Below are 13,642 nucleotides of genomic sequence, written 5' to 3' on the forward strand. Positions count from 1 at the left end.
TGGCTTTAAAGATTCCGTCACTGTCTTTATGGTCCTACTAAATTTTAAGAATCACAGGTCCCTGCTGAAAAGAGTATCCTCTGTGGGAACCCCGGGCTTGGTCTGGGGTCTCGTGTGGTGGTAAAGTCTCTCCTCCAACCTGTGCTTCCAAAGAAAAACTGCGCAGGCTCTTGTTGTTCGGTCTCAAGGCAGTTTATTGCTAGTTATCTAAAAGATTGTCTTCTCGGGCTGCAGCTGTTTGGTCAGCAGCCGGGCAGAAGCACACACACACCCTGACATCCTCTCTGTCTGCTGTCTTCTTCTCTCTCCCCGCCCAGGGCTGCTGCTATCTTTTATATTATATATTACGTATTACATGTTTATAGTTTTCCCCCAATACCTACTCCCTATGTTACAAAGTGCTTTTCTACTCTAAACCAATCCATAAGTGCCAACATCACCAAGAACATGGAGGCAAGGAAGAAATAGGAGGAAGAACAGGATCAGCCCACTTTCCTCCATCTTAGAACTTCTGACACCCATGTACAAAGTAAAACCCCCCTGTACAGGTGCTAAAACCCCCCTGTACAATACTAAAAAATTTCCCCTCTGCTTTGTAACTACTTTTACTATACTATCTAACCCTTTGTGACTGCTTGTTCCACCTCCAAAGTTGGTAACTCATTCCATGGCTCAAACCCAAAATCACAGCTGTTTGCAGCTGCCTGCCAGGGTCTAAAATGCTTCTGACCAAGGCCTGGAACCTCTAAAAATGTCTGAGAGACATTTTGAGTTCCAACATCCTCCATTTGTTTTGTGGCTTTCTTTGTCCTATTTCTGTCCTCTGTTTTCTCCGCAGAAAGCTCCAGGCTTGATTCAATTACCATTTGCAGAACTACTAGAATTGATGAAATATGATGATAAAAATAGTAGATTGCTAATGCAGAGAAGCTCCTTATGTTTGACATCAAGTGACAGTGGAAAGCCCTTACCCATGTTCAGTTCTGCATTCCACCTCCCAAAATGCTTCTCCTTTGGAGAAGAGGGGCCACATTATTCTGCTCTAGTGCTTTCCACCAAAACTGGGTATCTTATTCTGATGTTGCTCATTCCATGTCCCCCTCTCCCCTTCCTCACGTTTCCTTTGGGCAGTGGCCTGCTGCTGCTGCCTGTGTCCTTCAGGCTGAAGGCTGGTGTCCCTCAGACCCAGTGCCTGGGGACCTTCCCCTGCCCCAGAACCCTTCACTCCACATCAGTGGGTGGTAGTGGCCCAGAGTTTTGGCAGAAACTCAGGTTTTTGGAGTCCCAAAGCCAACGATGAAGATGCCATCTATAGTTAGAATGTTGGGTAGTAACCGGAGCTGGTGAGCAAGCTGGACGCATTCAGCCTGTGTGAAATGTGGCTGAGAGTCACGGACATAGGCTGGGATCTATGATTGCAGTGGAGTCTGGGGGAGCAACCAAGGCTCTGATGGCCTTCAGGACAGCGACTTGGGAGCAGCCAATGCAATATCTGCAAAAGCCCTACTGCCAGGGCTGGGGGAAGCCCTAAGCAGTTTTTCAGAGCTGCCTTTGTGATCTGGATTTTCATCTTGAGACCTACTTAATGAAGCTAAGCCAGGAATTGTTTTGACTGAGTGTCTGAGCTGGAATTCTTTGAATAAAATTTTTGTTTTTCTCTGCAGCCACTTAGAAGCTTGATTATTCCACTAGAGACATTTTGAGACCAATCCCATGAACATATTTTGAGCTTATTAAAAGCCTGTCTTAAAACTGGCGCATACAAGCAGCAATCAATGAAAACTTGGCACTGCTACACTGAACCACATTGTGCTGGCCATAATATTGATGTTTGCTGAATATTTACAGCATTAAAGCAACCGCTCATTTAAAAGAAACAAGTTGGAAAGAGCTTACACTGAAAGCAGTAAGTAAATTATATCAAATACCATATGAATTTTGATGCAGCATAAGTAAATCATTAAAGTCAGCTAGGGTTGTTTTGATAAAAGATGTCTGAGAAGTTCTGCATATAAGATAGTGAATTAATGTAGATTTTGGTAGCATAACCTTTTTTTTCCCTTCCCAAAGAAGTGGTTTGCAGAAGGTAAAGTGATTCAGAACTGTGTTGAGCAAATGCACACAAGAGGTTAATTTAGTTTTGTTATATAAGTGCTACACTTCACCTCATGGATGGATTCATGTCTGTGTCTAGAATGTAATTTGACTGCTGTGTGTCATAAAACACAAATTGTTTTGGCAAGAATAATACATTTGTGTTCAAGAAAAGGTAGCAAAGGCTCAATGTGTTCTCAGGAACAGAGTGCAGAACAAACTTTTTCCCCAGCTCTGATAACAGTAATAAATTGTAGAATAGTTGAAAAATGCAATTATTTTGTTCTGTAGAAAAATAAACCTAAAACATTTCTGCAATATTTTTATTACCTTTACATATACTTCTAGCTAGGCAAGAAAAACATCCTTTAAAAGTCTTGTTTTATTTTAGTCTTGAAAGGAAACTCACCTGAAATTGAAAACATTGAAAATGCTACAGTCAGCACTGAAAATTTCTGTTTCAAAATACTTTTTGTATGCACATGTGAAGTGTACTATAATCAACAAGTAACTGAGCTCCATGTATGTACCTAGAATAAAGTATCAGCTTTCCCAGGTGGAGAAATGAAAGGCATAGAGCAAATTAGTAACTTTCTTGGGATCATACAGTCAGTCAGTGGCAGAGTTGGGCCTTCACAAATTCAAGGCCTTGTTTCAACCATTTCACAGAGATTCGGTCTACGGCTAACGTTGGTTTTTTCAAGGAGTCCTATTGGAAAGCACTGTTTCTCCTAAGTTTGTCTGGTGGCTACCTGCTATGTATGATGCACAAAAAATATAGTCAGAGGGTAATTTATAAAGACCTTCAAGGCACAGACAACAGGAAATCTCCCACCATGGCAAGGGCCTTAGTGTAGGCTTGTGCAGTGATCTCACTAAAGCCAGTCCATGCTCCAGTCTCCAAAAATATCATATTGAGCTGATGATTTTTCTCAGTCTTAGGAGTTCCATGCAATTTGCACTAAAATCTTACTGGAATACTTAGGCCTTTATGTAGTCTGTAATAGGTAACTTTTTCATATTGTTTCTTCTGGATTCCATTTCAAGTGACCTAGAGAGATGGAAGATAATCCCTGCGTGTGGAACAGTGAGGTTCAGTTCACTCACTCCTGGGTGAAATATTCCCCTGCTTATGCCTTGGCAGATGGGAAGGACTAGCCCATGGAATACCAGACTGAGCATGGGGAGCTAAGGGAGAAGAAGCTGTGTTCATTTCACTCACTAATCAAGAATAATCACAGAAGTTCAAAATTACTACATTAGTCAGTGCCATGACAGCATAACAAACATGCATTGTAAGGTAGTTAAATAAAATATTTAAGGGAATGCACCTGGCTGTGGCATTTGGTCCCACAAGGATGGGAAAGTTGGAAATGCACAGATAAATGGATTCCTCTAGCCTTTGTTCTAGGATTCAGAGTAATAACAGCAATAGCTGACAGTGGGTTTTCTTCACAGCAGGAGGTATCCATTTGTTTCTTACAGCTACTGACAATTCTTCGGTGATTTTTGTTGTTATATTTTTTCTAATCCTATTTGAGTACCTGTTTTTTTTTTATGAGATTAATGGCTCACAGTCTGTGAGACACTTATTTAAGATGCAGGAAGAAGGATGTGTCTGCTAGACACATCTGTGCTCTGCAGTCTAAAATTGCCTCCTGTTGTGAGAGAGAGAGAGAGAAAAAAGTGACTAGAGTATACTTGAGCTGCTAACAAGCTACTTTGTAACCTTGCCCCAGACTTCACTAGCTGCCATTAAAAAGGGCAGCTTTTACTGAGATGTTGTTGGGTTGAATTGTGATATTTTCTTTTCTAAGTGGGGCTGTCAAAAGCTATATGGTTTAAGAACTCTTGTTTTATCTGAAATGATGCTACACCTGCAATGGAATAATTCTGCTATCCATTGAGGTCTGTTACAACTGCATTAGAAACCCTTCTAATGGCAAACTCTTTTCCAGGGAAGATAATTAATATTTGAATTTATTTCCCCTGGAAGTGAGATACTGACAGCAGTGACTGAAAACAAGCCTTGTATCAGGCAGGGCTTGCTCTCTTTCAGTCATACATTGTGTGTTTTTATGGAAGGCATAGAGCTATGGCACCTAATGCTGCCCTGTGATTTCTTGAATGGCTGCGATCTGCATTTTGAAGAACCAGTTCTGACAGCTTGTAGGGTCTCATGGAACTCCATGTTCCCAAAGCAGTCTCAGTGTTATGAAAGAACTCTGTAGCAGACAAATGTACAGTAAGGTCCAGCTGCACAATGCCTAATTCCTGATTAAATCTATAATGGATGTGGAGCTAAATGTTCCTACAGAGATGGACCCAGATGGGAGAGAATGAATCATAGGATCATAGGATCATCAAGGTTGGAAGAGACTCTTAAGATGATGCAGTCCAACTGTCCACCCAGCACTGCTACTCTCACCCCTAAACCACTAAACCATCACCCAGTGCCACATCCAGATGCCTCTTAAACACCTCCAGGGATGGTGACTCCACCGCCCCCCCGGGCAACATATTCCAATATATGTTATGCATCCTAACAGTAATTTTTGGTTTTTAAAATATCTAATCTGAATCTTCCCCATCTCAGTTTAAGGCCATTTCCCCTGGTCCTCTCACTGCAGGAACAGTAGATGGACTGGGCCTCACCTCATTACAACCTCCTTTCAAGTGGTTGTAATTTGCAATGAGTTCCCCTCAGCCTCCTTTTCTTCAGGTTAAACAAACCCAGCTCTTTAGCCATTCCTCATAAGGCATGTTCTCTAGTTCAATAAGTGAACAAGGTTCACAAACCTTGTTGTCCTTCTCCTGGACTCACTCCAGCACCTCAACATTCTGTTTAAAGTGAGGGGTCCAGAACTGAAACAGTGTTCATTGTGTGGTCTCATCAGTGCCAAGTACAGGGGGATGATCACCAGTTCTGGTCCTACTGGACACACTATTACTGATACAAACCAGGAACATTGTCCTTCTCTGCCACCTGGACACATGCTGGATCATATAAAGCCAGCTCTCAAACAGCACCCCCAAGTCTCTTTCTGCTGAACAGGTCTTGAGCCACTCATCCCACAGCTTGTGTCATTGCATGGGGTTGTGTGTCCCAAGAGCAGGACCCGACACTTTGCCTTGTTGAACCTCCTGCAGTTGTCCTCAGTCCATTGACCAAGTCTGTCCAAGTCTCTCTGTAGTGCCTTTCTATCCCTGAGCAGAGCAACACTTCAAACAACTTAGTGCTGTCTGCAAATTTAGAGGATGCACTTGATCCCCAAATCCAGATCATCAGTAAAGATGTTAAACAGGACCAACCCCAAAGGTGAGCCTTAGGGAACACCATGGGTGACCAGCTGCCAGCTGGATGTAACTCCATTCACCACCACTCCCTGGGCCCAGCCACCCAAACAGGCTTTTACTCATCAAGAAAAGAGGAAACAGGCTGGGGATGGGGGAGCTGCTCTATCTGTGCTTGTTCATTAGCTCCCAATCCATGTTTTTCAGACTGCAAGCCACAAAAAATAAAGCAAAATCTTTATCATACCTATTTCACCATATTCTGCACTTGCAAAGGGCTGTGAAATGGGAGGATCGGGGGATTTTTGCTTTTTCCAGCTCATTTCAGACTGAAATCTGAAGTTGCTGCTGTGTCCTGGTGCAAGGTAGGGTTTCCTTGGCTGTCCCAGAATGCAGCAGCTGTCCAGCCTCTGTGGTATGGCACCATGGCTGCAGTAGAAGTCTACACAAAATTAGATGTGACCCTCTTGATGAATGCTCATTGTCATCATCTGCCAGAACCACTGGCAGCAGATCATCAGGATATCAGTCCCATCTGCAGTGATGCACAGGATTTGCAGAGAGCTTTTCCAGCTACTGTACTGACTTATAGATGAATGAGCCCATCTGTTCCTTTCCAGAAAGCGGGCATAGATTATTAAGGCTGCCCCATACCCACAGTTTTCAAAAGAAAAGGAGCCAACTCTCAAACTTGTGCTACTAGGCCACTGCTTAGAAGATGTGAATAAAATAAAATGAAGGAATGTCCTGAATGCCCTGGGATATATATTTTCCCTTCTCACAGTCACAGCTTCACAACTCTCTGTAAAAAGCAACTTGGTTTACTCTCTGAGATCAGTATAAATATGACACATCTGATGCTTCATGCTATTCTCAACACACATGCAATGGTGCTGCCCTCTGATAACATTTTCTGGGTGTCACAGTGGGACTGGCAAAATATTTCCATAGCACACTCATCAAAGTTCAATAATCCAGCAAGTAGGCCTGGATATATGCAGTTAATACACATAACCAAAACAGGATCCAAGTTACCGAATACTCCAGATTACCAAAGAAGAGAAAAGAAAACTTATTAACAAGGAGGGAGGATGCATCAGTGCTGTTGAGGAGGAAAGCAGAGCTTTACATTGAAGTCTACTAGCAGATGACCTAACCCATAAAGCACTAGAAACCCATGTAAGAGACCTGATGGTGGCAGTGATGAATTGAACGCCAGCCCAACAGCAGAGGAGGTAGTTCTCTTGGTCAGGCAGAATTTCTCAACCTGGCATGAGCAGAGCCTTAGCAGTTCATTTCACTCTGCAGGGTTTTCAGAATTCATATGCTGACCAGCTGTTCATGTTGCATAGCCTCCCAGGCATCTTGGGATGTTGGTTAGGTCAGAAAAGTTAGATCAACACAGTGATATCCAAATACTGAAAAAAAGCTTCTGCAGTGGGTAACTTGGACCCTACCCTCTCTCCCCACTCCTAACATTTTTTAGTTGAATATTCCAAGGAATATTTTTCCCCCAAAGAGACCATATTTTATTATAGTTGACTTATACCTGGCAAATGTTTCACCCTTTCCAAGCAGTGTTTTTCCAATTGTTTTTTTGTTGATTGCAAAAGCACCAGCAAGATATGGCAATTTACTGAGTGGATGGATGAATACAGCCTGATAAGCTCCAGCATTTTGATTATGTAGGATGAAGAAGGGTTTAAGAGGTAGCTGACTAATCAGCAAGGAACAATCCTTCCAAGTTTTCTGAGCACAAAAGCCCTGTTGTAGTCTGAAGGAGACCAAATGCTTCCAGGGTAGGTTCCAAGTGGGATGGAAGGGGAAGAGTGGGAAACTTTCCTTTTTGGGATACATACAATTTCCTCTTTTACATTCGTAATACAATTGGGGTAATTGAACTGGATGAGTGCTCTGTTTTCCTCCATAATGATCCCATTCCTACACTGAGATAAACTACAGGCTTTAGGTCTCATAGTTAGTCCCCTTGGAAACCAGATTATTTCCTTTTAAAATAGAGCACACCAATTATCCTCTAAATAGTTTAGATTATTGTTCTTACCCACATAGCAACAAAAGATGTATTATCCACTCCATCATGTACAGCTGAGTTTCACCCTGAAAGGATACTGGCAGATGTGTGTGAAGGATTGATGCAACGACCTCCTTCAGCCACATATTTGAGCAGCACAGTAACAGTGATGAGTGGTCTTTGGTATATCAGCAGTGGTTACACATAACTGGATTTTCTGTTTATGTATCCACTCAGAGTTGATGGTGGAGAAACAAATAATTCTTCCTGATACTGATGGCTGATATATTAAAAAATGCTTTATTTGGTGTTAGCTCCCATAATGTGGGGTATCTCAGAAGATATTAGAAGTATCTCAGGAGTTACTAATTATTTCACTTGCGAAGGTGTTCATTACGCCAGGTGCTACAGATATACATAGGAAATACAGCCCTACCTCAGAGACTGGCAGTCTAATGCCTAAACATATCTGTCTTGTGTGCTTTTCAGAGCAATAACATGAATACAAGGATCAAACACATAGAATTTTATCTTTCATGGGAAGACTTTCAGTCTTCCATATAAAATGCACCCTTTTTAAAGGTGTTCTGCCTTCTTCTGGAAGATTCTTTGAAGACGAAGCAACACAGCAGAGATGGAATCAGCTTACAACAGTGTAACTGTGTTTTCTTCTCCCATTACCTGCTTCAACATGTTTAATCTACCTTGCAATGGCTAAGATAACACTGAATTACTAAGAAAAGATCCAGTGGGTCTGTGTTAAGCTGCACCCTATTACACCTTGGCCAGCAGACAGTGAAGTCTGAGCTCCAATTTGGCAATGCTGTCTCTTCCCTCTTTGTTTAAGCCATAGAATCATAGAAGGGTTTGTGTTGGAAGGGGCCTTAAAGATCATCATCCCAACCCTGCTGTCATGGGCAGGGGCACCTTCAAGCACCATGAACTTCATAAAATTCTTGTTGTGAATTCGGTGATGCTTTTGCTGAGCTAATCTTTTGCCGTTTATGTTGTGGTGGCAATAATTAGTGCTGGGGGGTGGGAAAAAGGAGTTCCTCACTTGCTAAAAACAGAATCCTGAAAGCTTCCTGCAGAGCTTGTGAAAAAAAAACCCAAAACATTGAGTGTTCATCTCCAGGAGTAACCATATGTAACAAATTTCTCTCTCTCTGGGCTACTTATTTCTAGTAAGACATAATTACCAGTTCTGACTGCTGTCAGCAGTGCAGCGGGTGTCTTTGCCTCTGCCCCCAATCCTTTACTGTTCACTTCCTGTGGTGGACAAGCTGTATGGAGCTCAATCGATTACTCTCACAAAAGGTCTTTATTTGCACAGAATAGACTGTTTCCCTGCACTGTCATTTTCATATTCAGCAGATGATTAACTTGTCTGGCTGCTTTTCTGACCCCCCTGACCCTCCTCTCCTCCAGGTGAACTGCCTCAGCTGCCACGTGAAAGCAGCCTGCTAATCTCCATCAAAAGAGCTCAATTAGGGAAATGTGGTTAAAATGGCAAATGCAGAAGTGAGAGAGAGCGTGTTTGTGTGTGAATATGACATTATACATCAGAGGCCTACAAAAGACTGAGGCGATAATTGCCTGTCTAAAAACCTGGCAAATATTTTAATGCAGCCTGTGCCCTCGCATGGCACTGTCTGCCTCACTCAGTGACAAGTATTGCTCGTTGATTCCTTTCAGCCGTGTTCCCTTGGCTCCTTTCTTACAGTCATTTGAAACCTAGCTAACATGAGAATGAAGGGGCAGATCATTCCAGTAAGCATTAATTACCTGCAAGGAATTCTTGGGTATTCTGTTAGCCAAACTTGGTGCGCTCCCTTTAGCCTTGCACACTTCCTAAGAGCAGCTAGAGGTGTTTTAAAAACACTAAAGACTTTATTCTCCTTGAGATGTGTTGATTTTTCTTACAATTCCCTCTACTGTTTTTCAAGGTATTGTAAATGTCCCCAGGGTAATTGTGAACTGACCAGAAGTGCTTGATATTGAGCTCTTGACCTTTAATTACTATCGAAAATCTCAGCCTACATTCTGAAACTGTTTTCCTCTATACACATGGCAACCTGCATTTTTGTCCAATAGACAGATTCAGAGGAGCATCTCACCTCTTTGGAGCACATCAAATGGCACTCAGTCCAAACATGTATCATGAGACATAAAAAGGGTCTGGATTTAATAAAATTTTCGTTTAAAAACGAGAAAGGGAAAATGATTTTATGAGGGGTGGTGAAAGTACAGTGACTCCTCGGGAAAATACCTATTTTCTAATTAATTAAGCAAACTATTCTGCTTTTGAACTCTTCATGTTGGAAAGCACTGTTTGGGATAGCATTCTGTAATATATAAATAATTTTACCCCAGAAAGGATAATTCAAGTGTTTGGTTATAGACTTTTCAGTGGCTACTGTTCAGAAGATGTTGTTTTAAGACAACAATCTTCACCTGTCCTGAATCCCATAGTTGTTTCTTCTTCTTTCAGCAGAAGACATACTGTCATCTTGTGTCACATGGGCCTTATTATCCAACTTTGCTTCTCTATCAGTAATCATAAGACTTTCCAAGGTCTTGGATTCTTTATCTCTTTTCCATCTCAGAGAGAATAAATAAACTGGGTATTTCTTAGATAGTGTAGGACATGAAAGACATCCTTGGTAGTGCAGAGGGAGATTACGTTTTGTCTGCTTAGGAAATCTTTTAAGTGGATGCACGTCTTGCAGTCTAAAATTACTCATGACATTCCCTGAACACACTGCAGTGGGAAAAGAGCAAGGCAAGGATGTGTAATTTTCTCATGCTTGTTGGTCAGAAGTCTGTTAGCAGGGCCATGTGGTGGTCAAATTCCATTTGAATGTTAGGATTGCACTATGGTTTAGGTAAGCAGATGCACATGGATAACTAAAGGGCTTTCTTAGTTAGATACACTGAAAATGCTGATGGGCACAGAGCAAAGTTATATTAACTTAAATATTAACTACCAAACATTTAGACCTAATTTGTATGCACAAATTTCCAAGAAAGTCAAATTGGTTTAGCAAGACCCTCATCTCATTAAAATTAATTCTTTCAAGACATCTTTTTTTGTTTCAAAATGATGTTTGACTTAGATATGTATAATGGAGAGTAAAAACCACCTAGGAAAAAAAAACTATAGAAAATATGAAATCAAGAAGTCTTTAAGTGCAAAACATTTTTCTGGGCAATGAAAAAAATGAAAAAAAGACTTTTCAGATCTACTTAGAATTCTGTTTTATTCAACCTTTCCTGTTTCAAACACAATACATCTTTCTTTAGTGAATGAGCAGAACTAAGAAACCTGTGCTGGTGCTATGTGAAAAGGTTTGAGGTAAATTGAAATAGTTTCTCTTAAATACTGAATGCAATCTAATCATGTCAGAATGGGAGGATATTCTGGCTAATTTACATTGCTTTCTTTTATCTAGCCTGACTCAAGTTAGTTAGGTGCTCCTCTGTTGGTCAGGTGCAAATTGCTTTGGATCACTTGATTTAAAGATCAAAAAAATATTTGCTCTTACTTCTTTTGTTTTAGGTAATGAAACAACTTCTTCCTTTCTCTTTCAAGAATTTGATCCAGGAGTTTCTTTTTTTCCTACTAAGACTAATTCTAATTAATTCTCCTTTTCATCTTAGCCTGTCAATTCAGTACTGAGCACAGAGAGAGATCTTTATGAAATGTCTAACACATTTAGCACCTTAAATCTGAATATTTCTTGAAGAACTACAATAAGAAAAGCTTTTCATAGCAAGTATTTTGTTTTACCTCCAGGTGAGCAATTTCACAGATCCCACATACCTAATAGGCCCTTCATATCTTTCACTTCATTTACTCTCCTGGTGGTCTGTTAAACATACAAATGGTTAAATAAAACAGGAGCATTTTTTATATTTCAAGTAGAATAATGTGGGAACAGAACAAGACAAGAGATTGATGAATGAGGTAATACAAGCTGTTCATGAAATCTCAAATGCAGCTGAAGCCAGGGAAAACAGCACATTTGTACATGATGTGAATTACTTTCAGTGTTCTGAGGCATATTTTTAAGATTTACCTGAGCATCTCAATTATGTAGCATGAGAAAAGTTGCTTTCTAGAACAGTAATTTATGTGGGCAGACCTTATTATTAATTTGGAATATTTGTTTTGGTCTGCAATATCCCTTTGTCTTCTATTGGTTCCACTTGGATATTTATTTTCAATTTAAATAATTTCTACCTTCAGACAAGTTATGACTCATGCTGTCATGTTCTGCAGCTAAGAAAGTAGTTGACAAACTGTGTAAAACCTCTCCAATATTATTCACCATGACAGAAACCATGTATGAGGAGACAAAAAGCACACTGCAAGGTTTTGAGTGCCATCTCTGGGGTGCAAGTAAAGCCTGCTGCTGGGCAAATTGCTCTGCCAGCATAAACATTATCCTTCCTCCATCTTCTCTGAAGTGCCTCTGAAATCTTAGAATTGTTCTGGTGCATCGTAGAGTTTTCCTGACCCTGTGCAGAAGAAACAGTGTTGAAGGGACTTCAAGAAAAAGGCTGATCTTGTGTCATCACAAGATAATGTCAGCTATATTTACATATATTTAGGTCACTAGCTTCATCTAGGACTTCAATACCCCCAGCAAAGATGATCCCAAGAGCTATCAAAGAAAAGTTTCTCCAGTGCTTTACTGTGTTGCTGCTAGAAAGTTCCTTTTACTAGTGTCTGACCTGATTCTTCTTTCCATTTAAACACATTATGTCTTGTCCCATCTGACAACTAAATAAAGAAAAGAAGCTGCTTCTTTTGCAGCAGTCTTTCATGTACTTTGAAGTTATGATGTTCCCTTTTCATCTTTTCACGTCAAGGATGAAAAGCCCCAAGATAACCTTTTCTCTTTATTTTTGCCCCAAGTACTAAACTATATTCATTCACTGAAGCCTTCTTCCAGTTGCCACGTGCTAGTGAAAATTCTCACATTTGTGGCTGCAAATTCACATAAACATGACAGAGCCTTCGGACAGAATAAGCCTCACCTGAAAACTACTGTCAGCTGAATGCAGAATTTTGAGAAGCTCCAGTCGGAGGCTTTAGTTCTGTTTCTCTCTGGAAACCGACTTACCTCAAGAGTTTACTGAAGTGTTGATTTCTTCCAGCAGGTACCCCATCTCAGGCAACAATAGCTCAGCTATTCAGAAAGAGAGCTCTTGCACTGTGAGGCACTCTAGTGTCCTTCAGCTCTAACAATGTGATCCCTTCTCATCACAGAAATTTCAGGAAAATGTCAGAGATTTTGATTTTTTTAATCCCAAAAGGGCACTACTACGTAAAATGTCTTTTGAAGAACAGGGAATAAATTTCATTTTTGAAAGTTTAAGGTGTAAGTGGCTGACCCCTGGGAAATAAGTGTACTGCTTCGCTTGCTGCTTTAATGAAGGTCCTCTGCCGGAGAACACGAAGTTCTTTATGGAGTTTGCTTTGTAATATTGGCTTACTTACCTGGGCTGGCAAGGAGCTCATATTTCTCCCTCAAAAGTCACGTTAACTGCTTCACTGCTGCCCGTGAGGCAATGCTGATGCTGTAATTTGCAGCAGGAAGACAGGCAGGGGGTTGGGTTGGCCAGGCTACTACCTCTCCTTGCTGCTAGCCAGGAAACTCAAAGACCTGTTACTGTCCTGCCTCCTTGATCCCACCTTCCTGGGCTGCACAACTTGTCCTTAGTTGCAGATTCTGGCCATCATATCAATTCCTATGAACGTGTGTTGTCCCCAATACACAGCTATTGCAAATGAAAAATATACAGACCAGATTGAGCACCTATTTCACTTCTGCTCAATACTGTGTAACAAGATTGATGACTCCTTCAGCTCCCAGTCCTGCTCCTACAGAAGTCAATATATTCATTGCCAATATGAACAGGAGCAGCTCCCTATTTTGATAAAACACAACCCCACCAATGTACCTCCTTTTATTCCTTGCTCCCAAGGAGGGCCTCAGTGCCCTTGCAGGCTGTCACACTTCCCTAAGTAAGCATGAACTTAATGCCCGCTGCAAGGAGAAAAACACACAAGTGCAGAACGACAGGCAGTAAGACATTGTCAGAGTGCTCAGGCTGGGCTGCAGACTGGAACAGAGTGCTTTGCTGAGCCTGTTTGTGCATGCACTGAGCTCGCCTAACTTATCTGTTAATTGCTTTGACCTGTTTGTTTACTTC

General features: G+C 41.1%; 1 long non-coding RNA gene across 1 annotated transcript in view; it reads right to left on the reverse strand.

The window, feature by feature from the left end:
- LOC110483536 (uncharacterized) overlaps positions 1-12,661 on the reverse strand; it is a 28,034-nt gene extending 15,373 nt beyond the window's left edge. The window contains exon 1 of the long non-coding RNA XR_002467593.2: positions 12,550-12,661. This is a non-coding gene — a long non-coding RNA (uncharacterized LOC110483536). The remainder of the gene's footprint in view (positions 1-12,549) is intronic.
- Between the last annotated feature and the right edge of the window lie 981 nt (positions 12,662-13,642).

The sequence above is a fragment of the Lonchura striata genome, chromosome 1, assembly GCF_046129695.1.
Source record: "Lonchura striata isolate bLonStr1 chromosome 1, bLonStr1.mat, whole genome shotgun sequence".
Classification (NCBI taxonomy): domain Eukaryota; kingdom Metazoa; phylum Chordata; class Aves; order Passeriformes; family Estrildidae; genus Lonchura; species Lonchura striata.